A 14,946-nucleotide genomic window follows, 5' to 3' on the forward strand; every position below is an offset into this window, starting at 1 on the left:
AAGCAGGCTGGTACATACAAAAGACTTAAGAAACAAACTCGAGATAACGTTTCAACAATCACAAAAAAGGTGGAATTTAGCAATTTAGAGATATTTGGTAATACCGACATCAACCAACAATCTCTCAATTGTAAATGTACTGCAAATAAAAAATTGAAAAACACGCAAAAATCAAGCAATGCCCATAAAAGTCAATTTACAAATTCTTCGTTTTCTGCGCTTGAGAAAGTGATGTTTAATTCCGATCAAAAAAATAAGCATTGACAATAACGCCCAACGCAAAGTGTGTGATGGCATAACACCATGTGTGTACATTTTATTGACTCCTTGACAATATATTTTAATTAAACAACGACTTGTATATATTTCAGTTTTTGTTTTTTTATTTTTTTATTTTTATGTTAATTGTTGTTTCTTTCTTGGCTTGGAGAAAAGGCAGCACAGCAACGAGTTCTTTGTGTGATGCGTTGTTTTTTCGCGTCTTTTGCCTTCAAGCGTTTTCATTACAGAATATTACGAAATATTTAATGCGCCGTTATTCAAACAAATGCTAAAGAAATACAAACAAAACAAAAATTGAGAAAAGAAAACAGAAGAAAAAAAAAAACAAGCCAAGCTTCAAGGTGTTAATTTAACATTTTCTTCACAAGTGCCTGGGAGCGTTAGTGGCCGCGAGAGTGTGCGTGTGCAACATTAAACGCTGCCACTTCTTCTTTTGTCGCCAGCCAAATTTAAAAATGAAAGCGAAATTTCGTTGTCATCTCATTTGTAAGTATTACAATACGTTGTTTTTTTTATCTTCTTATTTTCTCATTTTGCCTGAATCACCATGCCATCCATTCATTCATTCACTCAGTTTCACAATAAAAACCAGAATTAAGTAATATCACATAAACAACCCTCTAAAGTGAAATTTCAATTCGTTTTTTTTTCTGACGTTTTGGCAAAATAAGAAAACTTTCGATTTTTATTGACATTTTTTCGCAGAGAGTGGGAAATACGTTTAACATTTTCTTGTAGTGTTGGCGTGCTTCATTAATTTTTGAATTGCACACAATCATCGCTCTATGAAATTTTAAGCTGCAAATGTGAATCTAGCAAAAAAAATAAACAAATGTGAAATGGTTTCTAATTCGAGAGTTTCTCATAATAAATATTCATAAATGCTTGACACAAAATCTATGCTAAAATTGATAACATTTTGATATGCAAAGAATAGAAATTCATTCTCTCCACATATTTATACCAAGCTTCAGATAGTTGTAAATCTTAAAATTTTTTAAATAAAATTTTTGTGAATAATTATCGATAAGGGGTTTTCGAAACTCAAACGTTATTTATTCGTTATATTTGCTTTCTCTAAGATGTTTAATTTTAATTCACATTTTTGCGCAAAATTTATATGATTTTGAAATAATTCTTGTAATCGGATATTGTCCGGCTGCTGAACGTAGTGTTCCCTGTTTCTATTACAAATAGAAAAAAAAAACAAAAATCCCTTTTCAAGTTAATTAAAAACAAGTAAAAAGGCGTTAAGTTCGGCCGGGCCGAACTTTGGATACCCATACCTTATGCTCCATAGCAAATATATCGAAATATGTTCCGATTTGAACCAAATACGTAAAAGTACAAGTCATTGTTCAATTGTGAATAACAAAATATTGGTCTTCTAGGTAGCTATATCTAAAAATAAACCGATCTGAACCATATACGATACGGATGTCGAAAAGACTAACATAAGTCACTGTGTCAAATTTCAGTGAAATCGGATTATAAATGCGCCTCTTATGAGGTTAAGACTTTAAATCGTGATATCGGTCTATATGGCAGCTTTATCCAAATCTGGACCGATTTGGACCAAGTTGCAGAAAAATGTCGAAGAGCCTAAACACAACTTACTATCCCAAATTTCGGGGAAATCGGACAATAAATGCGCCAAAAACCTTAAATCGAGAGATCGGTCTATATGGCAGCTATATCCAAATCTGGACCGATCTGGGGCAAATTGAGGAAGAATGTCGAAGGGCCTAAGACAACTCACTGTCCCAAATTTAAGCAAAATCGAATTATAAATGTGGCTTTTATGGTCCCAAGACCTTAAATTTAGAGATCGGTCTATATGGCAGCAATATCCAAATCTGGGCCGATCTGGGCCAAATTAAAAAAGATGTCGAAAAGCCTAACACAACTCACTGTTCCAAATTTCAACAAACTCGGATAATAAATGTGGCTTTTATGGGCCTAAGACCCTAAAACGGCGGATCGGTCTATATGGCAGCTATATCCAAATCTTCACCGATCTAGGCCAAATCAAAGAAGAATGTCGAAGGGCCTTACACAACTCACTGCCCCAAATTTAAGCAAAATCGTATAGTAAATGTGGCTTTTATGGGCCTAAGACCCTAAATCGGCGAATCTGTGCAAAATTTCAGCTCAATATCTCTATTTTTAGCGCAGAGGTTAGCATGTCCGCCTATGACGCTGAACGCCTGGGTTCGAACCCAGGCGAGACCATCAGAAAACATTTTCAGCGGTGGTTTTCCCCTCCTAATGCTGGCAATATTTGTGAGGTACTATGCCATATAAAACTTCTCTCCAAAGAGGTACCTCACAAATGTCGCTCGCATTAGGAGGGGATAACCACCGCAGACAAGTTTTTCTGATGTTCTCGCCATGAATCGAACCCAGGCGTTCAGTGTCATAAGCGGACATACTTACCTCTGCGCTACGGTGGCCTCCGGTGGTAACACCTCTAAATATGCGATTAAGACCCCATAAAGTATATATATTCTTGGTGGCCATGACATTTTAAGTTGATCCATGTCCGTCCGTCCAGCCTTTAGCACCCTGCAAAGAATCTCACATACGAGGGGCTTACTGATTCCTTAGCACGAACTGCAGCATTCAGTACTCCATTCATTGCCAGCTCGTCGGCCGCTCCGCTTTCAGCTGAACTTTCATGGCCTGACACCCTGCAGAAGCTAACAGCCTTTCCATGATTCAAAGAAGCTTTTTGCATCTTGTAGTCAGTTTCGACTTTACATGGAACGATGCATAGTGGGAGAAAATAAAAAAACCAATTAAAATATATGCCGTGTGAGAACGGGTAGAGATATCTCTTTGATACTTGGAGCTGAGATGTTAGCGAGATCATGTACAAAATTTCCAGACCCTAAGTTGCCCAGGTGCCTTTTGGTATTTCGGAAGTCACCTTGATATTTCGGAAGTTTATTGAGGCTGCCAAATCTTCGTTTGTGGTCCGATTTCCAAAATTTTGCTGGATAGTGCTAAAAAATCCATACAAAAAAGGCCGCTTGAGTTCTACAATATTTCCACTGGTTTCCGGGACGTTCCATTTTTTGAATTTGAATTTTGCAGATAAAAGTGTCTTCAAAGGAACCAAAAATAAATTCTGCCCGAATTTTTTCACTGAAATACCAAAATAAAATTTGCTGTGGAGGGAACAAATATTGTCAGGTGCAAAAAAATTATTTTTTGAATGTGTTTAGGGAACATATGAAGTAAAGAAACATTAGCCCAAATGGGGAATCCTAGCTTTGGAATTTGAGAACTCGAGGGGTTTTTCCAACTTAGAAAAAAGCCTATTTTGAAGTACATATAGCTGCCGTTTCAGTTGCATTTACAATATGTCCTCTTCTCAAAAAAGAAGAAAACACTAATAGAAAGATTCTTCAATAAAGGCTAATCAATGAAAATATTTTTTTTTATGCAAAAAAATATACACTTTTCTATATTTATACCCTACACACCACGGTGGTATAGGGTATTATCGATTTGTACATTTGTTTGCAACGCTTAGAAAGAGAAGAGCTAGACCCATTGATAAGTATACCAATCGGCTTAGAATCACTTCCTGATTCGAATTTTTTCCCTTTTTATCCGAGTTTATGTCCGTCTGTCTGTATTGTATTCTTGTTAGCAAGTTGCAGGTCGCATTTATTGTCCGATTGTCATGAAATTTTGCACAAGTCTCTTTTTTCAGATTTAGATATAACTCCCATATATATCTTTCATCCGATATGACCTTTTAAGGCTGCAGAAACCACAATGTTGTTTCGATCTTTACAAAATTTGGCAAAGCGGGTCCTCATATGTGTGCAAAATTTCTTAAAAATCGATTCAGATTTAGATATAGCTCCCATATATATCTTTCATCCAATATGGAATTTTTTGGCTATAGTAGCCGCAATTTTGGTCGGCTCTTTACAAAATTTTGCACGAAGTGTGTCCTTTGAAGTTTCAATACGACTGCAAAATTTCATAAAAATCGGTTAAAATTTAGATATGGCACCCATATATATATTTTATCCGATATGGAGTTTTAAGGCTGTAGCAGCCACAATTCTGGTCCGATATTGACCAAATTAGGCATGGTGAGCTTTATTTGACGTCTTCATATCTGTGCAAAATTTCATAAAAATAGGTTCAGATTCAGAAATACCTCCCATATATATCTTTCATCCGATTTGGACCTTAGAGGTTGTAGTAGGCACAATTTTGGCCCGATTTCTACAAAATTTAGCGTGAGTTGTTTTATTTAAAGTCCCAATGCGAGTGCAAAATTTCTTTTAAATCGGTCTAGATTAAGATATAGCTCCCTTAAATATCTATTGTCCGATATGGTCTTTTAAAGCTGTAGAAGCCACTATTTTAGTCCGATCTTAACATGATGTAGTACGAGGTGTTTTATTTGACGTCTAACGTACGTGTGCAAAATTTCATAAAATTCAGTTTAGATTTAGATATAAGTCCCCGATATATCTATCATTCGAAATAAACTTTAGCCTGTAGAAACCACAATTTTCGTCCGATTTTGCATGATACGTTTTATTTGACGTTCCAATACGTGCGCAAAATTTCATTAAAATCGGTTCTGATTTAGATATAGCTCCAATGTATATATTTTATCCGATATGGACTTTCAAGGCTGTAAATGCCACAATTTTGGTCACATCGTCCCAGTATGTGTCATCAAAATTGTCATAGGTTCGATATAACTCCCATATAATCTTTTATCCGATATGGTCTTTTAAGGATGTGGAAATCCAAATTTGTTGTCCTTTCGCAGGAAAATCTTACAAGGTTCTATTTAATATTTCAATAGGTATCCAAATTAAAGTCTGACTAAATTTCGAGATAAGTTCTACATATAAAAAGTACTACGTACATCAGGTGGTGTAGGGTATTATACAGTCGGCTCCGCCCTAGAATTATAAATGCCTTTGTAAATTGTAAAATACGAAGCAGGTCTCAGTCAAATCTCTATCCGGCCAAAAGTCCCAGGCCCATCCAAAAGTCCCGGCACCCAGGGCTTTGAAATTTTGCACACGATCTCGCTAACACCTCAGCTCTAACCATGTTTCCAAGAGATATATCTATCCGTTCTCACACGGCAAAGACGTAACGAATGACACCAGTTTTGAGATAAAGCGAAGAATAATACTAGCAAACAGATGCTACTTCGGACTAAGTAAGCAGTTTAGAAACAAGGCCACCTCTCGACAGATGAAGATTACACTATACAGGACACTGATACTACCCGTGTTGTTATATGGTTCTGAAGCATGGGTACTTGTGAAAGCAGATGAGGCAGTGCTTGGAGTATTTGAGAGAAAGATTCTTCGTAAAAAAAATGGACCAGTTTGCGTTAATGGAGAATATAGGCGACATATGAAGCTGTATGACGACGATGGCATAGTTACACGCATCAAAATACAACGGCTGCTTGGGCTAGGTCATCTTGTCAGAATGGATGAAGAAGCTCCAGCAAAGAAGTCCTTTGAAGGCAAATACGTTGATACACGCAAACCGGGAAGACCAAAATCCCGATGGAATTATCAAGTGGTGGGAGACACCTAGAAACTTGGTGTTAGAGATGTTAGAATGAGCGCAGAAGATCGAGGCGCTTAGAACTCATTTATACGCTCGACTAGTGGATCAAATGTTCTGTCATAGCCAATTCAGGTTAAAGTTAGTTAAGTCTCACACGGCATATATTTTACTAGTTTTTTTTATTTTCTCCGTGGCAGTACAATCGAGCCACCGCTTTCGCATCGACCGGACTGAAATATGCCTGAAATGGGGACTCCTGTTCCGCTGCACCCATACACCTGGTTCGTATATACAGAAGATCCAGGGAAGTGTGGGGTATTTATTTAACACATTATAAACTGTAATTTAGTGATTCTAACAAAAGAAATGCCAGGATTTGGTAGGATATACTGGATTTAAACTATATATTTTTTGAGATAATCCCTGCTTCGTTGATCATATATATATATATATATATATATAGATTACACACAAAATACGCGGGGATTCGATAAGAGCTTTTGCCCGCTATACCTTTTATAATTAATTGGAAATTTAAATGCTTGGTAATAAAAAGTACTTGCTGTGAAACTGAAGTTCACAATTGCCGATGCTGCGGTGGCTGCACATAGAATAAGCTCCATTGTAGTTTTCCATTTCTGTGATAAGTTCCCTGACAGTTAGTAGGTATACGTGTGCTGCTATATATATATTCTGGTCTAATGATAAAAATGCAAATAGTTATCATCAAAACTGGTTTTATTGTTTTTCCGATCAGTTTGTACTGAGGACTGAAGACCTCATAGTTAGGTTAAGTATAGATAGAATCACCATTGACATTTCTTCCAAGTCCTAACTAATCGTTGTTTTTTTTTTTCAAAAAAATATAAGCAAGGCTTCATCTATCCACATGCCAAATCTCCTCATTCTATACATCAATTGGTTTGAATGCCATGAACCCCATACGAAACGTACATCTCAATCAAATTTAAAATCGCCTCAAAAACGTGGATGTCAAAAATGAATATCTCTATCGAAATTGAACAAAAGAACTCGATAAGCGGTCTGACTATTGGATAATTTAAATCAGTCCATCAGTTGATAAATTAATTTCTTTCCAACAAAAAGATCTATCCTTGAATCCCCAACATCCAATGAGACCATCTCAATGGAATTCTAACATAAACACTTTATTAGGAAGTGCGACTTTTTGTTCTTGGGCAAGATGCCTGATCAGGTTTACAATTTGTAAATCAAGATGTTGGCAGACAAAAGCTCTCAACCTCTGAACATGATTGACTTACTACGCTACGAATTAAAATCAAATCAAAGGAACGCCCACCGAATCACAAATCCATGTGAAGTTTTCCTATTCATCCATAAAACGATTAAGGCACATCAACGCCACAGATGAATTTTATAAATCATCATTGGTAATGTCAGTTAAAAATAAAAACAATTATGATGACTACCCAGTCAAAAACAAAAGCGCTAATCTTTTGTGGCTGTGGCTGCGGCTGCGGCTGCGGCTGTCGCTGTGTTTGATTTCAAACAGATTTTAAATAATGAAACGTCATAAGGTCGTTCGTTGGTCTGAATTCACAAATCACAAATTTGAAAAACATTTAAAATTTACCCAGCAACAACAAATTAACCGAAATCCAAACAAAAGCCAGCTCACAACATCAATAACCGCCAGCCAAATACAAAAAAAGACGATTTCGATAACAATGATGAATTTTGATGAATTTCTCGAAATGAAACAAAAAAAAAACCAAAACAAAACACCAAACTGCTCATTTCAATTCGAAATTATAGATAACAATGATAATAACACCAAAAGGCCGTTAATCTAAAGCTGTGATAATTTCCTTGGAAAGCCACAGAATATTTTAAATGTTCCATAACAAAACCAAATCATACGATGCCTCTCCCAGAAACAAAACCAAAGGAGTTGACAAAAACTCCATGCCAACATCACTTTGGTTATCATTAACGATAAAACAAGCGGAAATAGTCCCTCCCTTGACAGCTGCCGAAAGCCAGACACAAAGCTTGGGTGCTAAAAAATTCACAAATGTTTTCTTGTAGTAACCATTTTTCGGTCTGATTGTATTTTAAACTACAAAGGAAGGCTGCTACAAAAATCACCAAATTTTAAAGAGAAACAAGTAAGAGCGTGCTAAGTTCGGCCGGCTCGAATCTTATATACCCTCCACCATGGATCGCATTTTTCAAGCTCTTGCCACGGTATCTCTTTTTAGGCAAACAAAGGATAAAAGAAAAGAATTGCTATGTTATTGGAACAATATCAAGTTATGGTTCATTTCGGACCATAATTGAACTAAATATTGGAAACCATAGTAAAAGTAATCTTGTAAAATTTCAGCCAAATCTAGTACGAATTGCGAGAGGCTGAAGAGGTAAAATAGGGATATCGGTTTATAGGGGAGCTGTATTGGGCTATAAACCGATTCATGCCATATTCGATACGTATGTTGAAGGTCATGAGAGAAGCCGTTGTACAAAATTTCAGCCAAATCGGATAATACTTACGCCCTTTAGAGGCTCAAGAACTATTCTTAGCACAGTTGTTGAAAGTTATTGTATAACAAAACACCTTTCAGCTAATTCGGATAATAATTTTTCCCCTAGTGGCTCAAGAAGTCAAGACCCCAGATCGATTTATATGACAGCTATGTCAGGTTATGGACCGATTTGAACTATTCTTAATACAGTTGTTGGGAGTCATAACAAAACACGTCATGCAATATTTCAGCCAAATCGGATAGGAGTTGTGCACTCTAGACGCTCAAAAAGTCAAGACCCCAGATAGGTTTATATGGCAGCTATATCATGTTATAGACCTACTTCAACCATACTCAGGACAGTTGTTGTAAATTATAACAAAACATCTCATGCAAAATTGACCGAATCAGACCGTAAATGGCACAGTTGTTGAAAGTCATTACAAAACACTACATGCAAAATATCAGCTTAGTCGGACAAAATGCGGTTTATAAGGGCTCAAGAAGTCAAATCAGGAGATCGGTTTATATGGGAGATAAAGGGTGATTTTTTTGAGGTTAGGATTTTCATGCATTAGTATTTGACAGATCACGTGGGATTTCAGACATGGTGTCAAAGAGAAAGATGCTCAGTATGCTTTGACATTTCATCATGAATAGACTTACTAACGAGCAACGCTTGCAAATCATTGAATTTTATTACCAAAATCAGTGTTCGGTTCGAAATGTGTTCATTCACCGTAACGTTGCGTCCAACAGCATCTTTGAAAAAATACGGTCCAATGATTCCACCAGCGTACAAACCACACCAAACAGTGCATTTTTCGGGATGCATGGGCAGTTCTTGAACGGCTTCTGGTTGCTCTTCACTCCAAATGCGGCAATTTTGCTTATTTACGTAGCCATTCAACCAGAAATGAGCCTCATCGCTGAACAAAATTTGTCAAAATTTGAACACATTTCGAACCGAACACTGATTTTGGTAATAAAATTCAATGATTTGCAAGCGTTGCTCGTTAGTAAGTCTATTCATGATGAAATGTCAAAGCATACTGAGCATCTTTCTCTTTGACACCATGTCTGAAATCCCACGTGATCTGTCAAATACTAATGCATGAAAATCCTAACCTCAAAAAAATCACCCTTTATATCAGGTTATAAGACGATTTGGACCGTACTTGGAACAGTTGTTGGAAATTGGAACAGAACACTGTATGCTCAGTTTCAGCCAAATCTGGCAAATATTTCGGCTTCCAGGGGCTCAAGAAGTCAAATCGGGCAAACATTGCGGCTTCCAAGGACTCAAGAAGTCAAATCGGGAGATTGGTTTATATGAGAGCTATATAAGGTTATAGACCGATTTGAACCGTACTTGGCGCAGTTGTTGAAAGTCACAACAGAACACTATGTGCAAAATTTCAGCCAAATCGGGTTAAAATTGCAGCTTCCAGGCGCTCAAGAAGTCAAATCGTGAGATCGGTTTTTATGAGAGCTATATCAGGTTATAGGCCGATTTGGGCCGTACTTCGCGCAATTGTTGAAAATTAAAGAAGAACACTACATGCACAATTTCAGCCAAAAATTGCAGCACCCAGAGGCTTAAGAAGTAAAATCGGGCAAAAATTGCACTTTCCAGAGACTTAAGAACTCAAATCGGGAGATTGGTTTATATGGGAGCTATGTCAGGTTAAAGACCGATTCAGACCGTACTTGGCGCAGTTGTTGAAAGTCATAACAGAACACTACAAGCAAAACTTCAGCTAAGTCGGAAAAAATTGCGGCTTGTAGGGGCTCAAGAATTCAAATCAGGAGATCGGTTTATATGTGAGCTATATCAGGTTATAGACCGTACTTACCGTACACCATCCTAGGGTGGGGGTATACAGAAACAGACAATTGAAATTAACCTTAAAAATGACATTAGGAGGCGAATTTTCAAAAATTCGTCTACAACAAATTTCGAATGATATGTGACTCAACCCAAAGAACGCATTTGAACGCGTAAGTATGGTGCTTGGTATATAACTCCACCTTTAGTCTCCTAAACATGAATTCGGGATATGAAGGATTCTTTGGTATTCATTCGAGTGCCATTGGCTGAGAAGGAAAATCTTGCTTTCAAATGCAGCTTCCGGCCAAATTTCTCCAATCTTTTTTTGAGTTCAACGGCTAATGATTGTCGAGTTTGATTCCTAAACACCGGGAATGATAGTTCCTATAGTTCCTCATCCCTTTACCAGCCTGCATCGTTACAATAGTAGAGTGTGAATCTTATATTCATTTTAGGGACTAAGCGCCTGTAGGTCCACCCCGTACCCAAAATATCTGCTAAACCGTACATACTTTCTGACCATAGCAATATGGGGCTTAAAATAAACGTATTTAGGAGTAAACCACGAATTTAGGGTGAAATAGCTGAGGGGCCGTTCCGCCCCCTAACAAGACTTTCTCAAATAAAACGTTTTAAAGAGTGAAAGAAGGCGCAACGGAGTAGGCCGGTTCAGCTAGTAATCTTGATGTCACAATTATAACGCAATATATTAACATTCATTGAAATTGGAAAAAAATACGCCTTCTGTGTCCCCAGAAAGTTGAATCAGGACATAAATTTATACAGGGACATACGAAAATGTTGACCTACTACAACATTTACTAATACTAAACGTATGTGAGGAAATTTCACTAAATATTCTTCAAATTTCTTGGGTAAAAGCAACTTAGTTTTCATTTACGCAATGTTTCCAATAAATATGGGGTAAGTTGGTCAAATTGGAATAACATTTTCATTCATATAAAATCCTTACTTTCCGACTAACATTTTCATGATGTGACGTCAATATACATGTGATTAAGCCAGTAATGTTATTAAAATTTTACTGACTGTCAGTTTTTTGTTTTCTTCTTCTTTGTTTTCACTGCCAATTAATCATTGAAATAACGTTTTTTCTTACTGTCACACATAACGAAGTATGAAAACATTTGATTGTTCTTTAACGATACGGGCACATAGGGTTTGGTACGAGTATTGATCGGATTACCGGAAAACCAAAGACATTGTAGCGAAGCCATAAAAGATTCCCAGAACAGGAAGTCACTACCACAAACACACTTGGAGACACACACACACACTCTCAGTTTTATAAATGTCACGATTAACCTGGCACATCATAATTCTTACATACATATGAACGAGTTCATGTGATATTGTCCGGCAATAACCATGCACACCTTTGGAATTGAGGTTAAATTCTAATATTCAAATCTTTGAAAAGTAACCGAAGAAATTCACAAAGAAATGAAATCATAAAAAAAAACTACAACGACAAATATGAGTTGAGTATCTGTTTGTTATGATCGGATATCGGTGGTGTTTTGTATTTTGCCTGCCTGCCTGCCTGCCTGCCTGCTCATTTAGAATTCATCGAGCGTTCATTGCAAGCTTATAGAACCAAACGACAAGACAATAAAGCCCATAGAATGCATGAATGAATGACTCTTTCTGGTGTTTGTTATGTCTTTCGTTTTGACCATTTGTACTTAGTAGGGGAGATGGAGGAAAGGCTTTTCAGCTATGTCAATTTGGCGATTTTTATGTGATTAAAACGATTTTGTCATACAACTAAAATTTATGGCATTATTCGAAAACAAGTCGAAACGCATACCATACCGTTGACGCCAAGCCAAGGGTTTGGTTTATATGACAACTACTGCACGTACTTGTTGCAACGCAACGCCTTATTCAAAAGAACTTTTGAAAACTAAGTTTGCGCAACTACGGCGGATGATGCAACTACCCCAATTTCAATAACACTGAATTTATATACGGTACATCAAAATATCCAATACAATTGAATAATGAAGGAGCTACTATTTTCAACACTCGAACATTCATCAAACTCAGATGAAAAAGCAGCCGTCCTTCAAAAATACACCCTTTGATCGACAACAAGTTGGGGGATCGATTTATATCAAACAGAGAACCTTTATGCACCATACTTGGCACAGTTTAGAAGAAAACTCTTTGTTCTCTTTCAAATTTTATCGAAATCGGATACAAATTTTCGATCACAGAAACAAATGGCGTTTGGGATGCTGGCCTATCAGGGCAATAAAAGAATCATAACAAGTAAGAGCGTGCTAAGTTCGGCCGGGCCGAATCTTATGTACCCATAGATCGCATTTGTCCAGTTCTATGCGCGGTATCTCTTTTTAGGCAAACAAAGAATATTGAATAAGAACTGTTATCCTAATGGACCTATATCAGGTTATAGTCCGATTCGGACCATAAATGAATGCTGAACATTGTAGAAGTCATTGTGTAATATATCAGATCACTCGGATAAGAATTCGGCCTTGTAGGGGTTCAAGAAGAAAAATCGGGAGAACGGTTTATATGGGAGCTGTATCAAGCTATTGATCGATTCGGACCATATAAGACATGTATGTTGAAGGTCATAAGAGAAGCCGTTGTATAAAATCGCCAAATCTGATGAGAATTGCGCCCTTTAGAGGTTCAAGAAGTCAAGATCCCAGATCGGTTTATATGGCAGCTATATCTATACCGATTTACGCCATACTTAGAACAGTTATTGGAAGTCATAACAAAAAACTTCATGCTAAATTTCAGCCAAATCAGTTGAGAATTGCTCGCTCTATTGGTTCAAGAAGTCAAGATCCAAGATCGATTTATATGACAGCAGATTAAGAACAGTTTTTGGAAGTGATACCAAAACACTACGTGAAAATAAAATCAGATGAGAATTGCGCCCTCTAGAGGCTTAAGAAGTCAATACTCAAGATCGGTTAATATGGCAGCTAAATCGAAACATAGACCGATTTAAACCATACTTAGCGCAGTTGTTGAAAGTGATACCAAAACACTACGTGCAAAATTTCAGTCAAATCGGATGAGAATTGCGCCCTCTAGAGGCTCAAGAAGTCAATACTCAAGATCGGTTTATACGGCAGCTATATCAAAACATGGACCGATTTGGCCCATTTACAATACCAACTGACCTACGCCAATAAAAAGTATTTGTGCAAAATTTCAAGCGGTAAGCTTTACTCGTTCGAAAGTTACCGTGCTTTCGACAGACAAACGGACTAGATCGACTTAAAATGACATGACGAACAAGAATATATATACTTTATGGGGTCTCAGACGCAAATTTCGAGGTGTTACAAACAGAATGACGAAATTAGTATACCCCCATCCTATGGTGGGGGGTATATAAACTGACTCCCCTAACGTTGGTGACCCACGCAAACGAAAAATTGACCAAAATCTGAGGATCTGCACCTTTAACGTCAGAACTCTTTATTGAGAAGTATGGGGGATGTATTGAAGAAGTATATGGCAGATATTGCCGCCTTACAGGAAGTGCGATGGATTGGGAATGGTGTCACAACACTCCATACGGTGGCAAACTATACTATAGCTGCCATGACACGAGACATGTATTTGGCTATTGATTTGAAACACGGACTGAAGTCAAGGGTGAGCAGATCAAAAATATTTTCTACGAGCGCCTACACGCAAAAAAATAAAATAAAAAAAGAAACTGACACTACCCGTGTTGTTATATACATTTATATATATATATATATATATATATATATATATATATATATATATATATATATATATATATATATATATATATATATATATATATATATACTAGCTGATACTTTATATGGAACAAAAAATTCCTTGAAATATTTATTTTCGACAATTAAAGATTTTTTAGTGAAATACAATGCTACTAAAATAGTATATCGCTTGACTAACAGTTTAACAATATAAGTGCCTTTATCTGAATCCCATATGATATTTATTGGTCTACGAATTTAAGTTTGGATATAAGGTGTACTCCCAGATACTTGGCCCTGAAAAATATCAGCATCGTGCTCTTCTCTCAAATACCATTGCGGTCAAAAAAAGTATTCATCATTAGCAAAATTGATAATAAATTCACTTATTTTGGGTAATTGAAGAAAATTTAAAGTAAACAAATAATGCAGTTTTATGCAATAGTTTATTTTTCGTAATATGTTTTAAAATAAATTCAAAAAATTTAATTAGCGCAAAAAATGCAATTTTATATAATAACACCAAAAACAGAACAAAAAAAGTATTCATCATTGATGTGCTATCATCAAAGTCAAATTCAAATATTATTTGGGAATCCCCCTTTTCTGTTTTATTTAGTAAAGAAGGCTTTGCCCTTGACAGCAAATATTTAATTTCATTGAAAATATAGTTTTTGTCAAAATGGGTCGTAAGCAAAACGAGGTTTCTGATGAGGTAAAAGTTTTGATAATAAAACACCACAGGAATGGTTTAACTCAAAAAACTATCAGTGAAATATTAAATAGACCACGATCTACTATACAATCCATCATCAGAAAGTAGACAGAAACGAAAACTGTTGACAATAAACCAAGATCTGGTCGACCAAAAGCACTTTCAGTTGGAGATGTGCGTTGGCTAGTGCGGCAAGTTCAGAAAACTCCGAAGACAAATGCGACCATTCTTCGTAAAAACACTATGGAATATTTAGGGAAGGAAGTTACTACACAAACA

The 14,946-nt window shown here is 36.6% G+C and overlaps 1 protein-coding gene across 16 annotated transcripts in view; it reads left to right on the forward strand.

Moving 5' to 3' along the window:
* The window catches only part of LOC106088992 (uncharacterized), a 604,691-nt gene that overhangs the window by 509,428 nt on the left and 80,317 nt on the right, over positions 1-14,946 (forward strand). For 10 of the 16 annotated variants that reach the window (XR_001221540.2, XM_059368662.1, XM_059368663.1 and 7 more), the window contains one exon: positions 436-768. The exons of 3 other annotated variants lie outside the window; for them this stretch is intronic. The gene's annotated coding sequence lies outside the window, so the exon portion shown is untranslated. Of the gene's footprint in view, positions 1-430; positions 769-14,946 lie in introns of all 16 variants that reach the window. 3 more of the 16 variants (XM_013254730.2, XM_013254728.2, XM_059368660.1) reach the window with 2 other exon arrangements.

Source organism: Stomoxys calcitrans, chromosome 5 (assembly GCF_963082655.1).
Source record: "Stomoxys calcitrans chromosome 5, idStoCalc2.1, whole genome shotgun sequence".
Classification (NCBI taxonomy): domain Eukaryota; kingdom Metazoa; phylum Arthropoda; class Insecta; order Diptera; family Muscidae; genus Stomoxys; species Stomoxys calcitrans.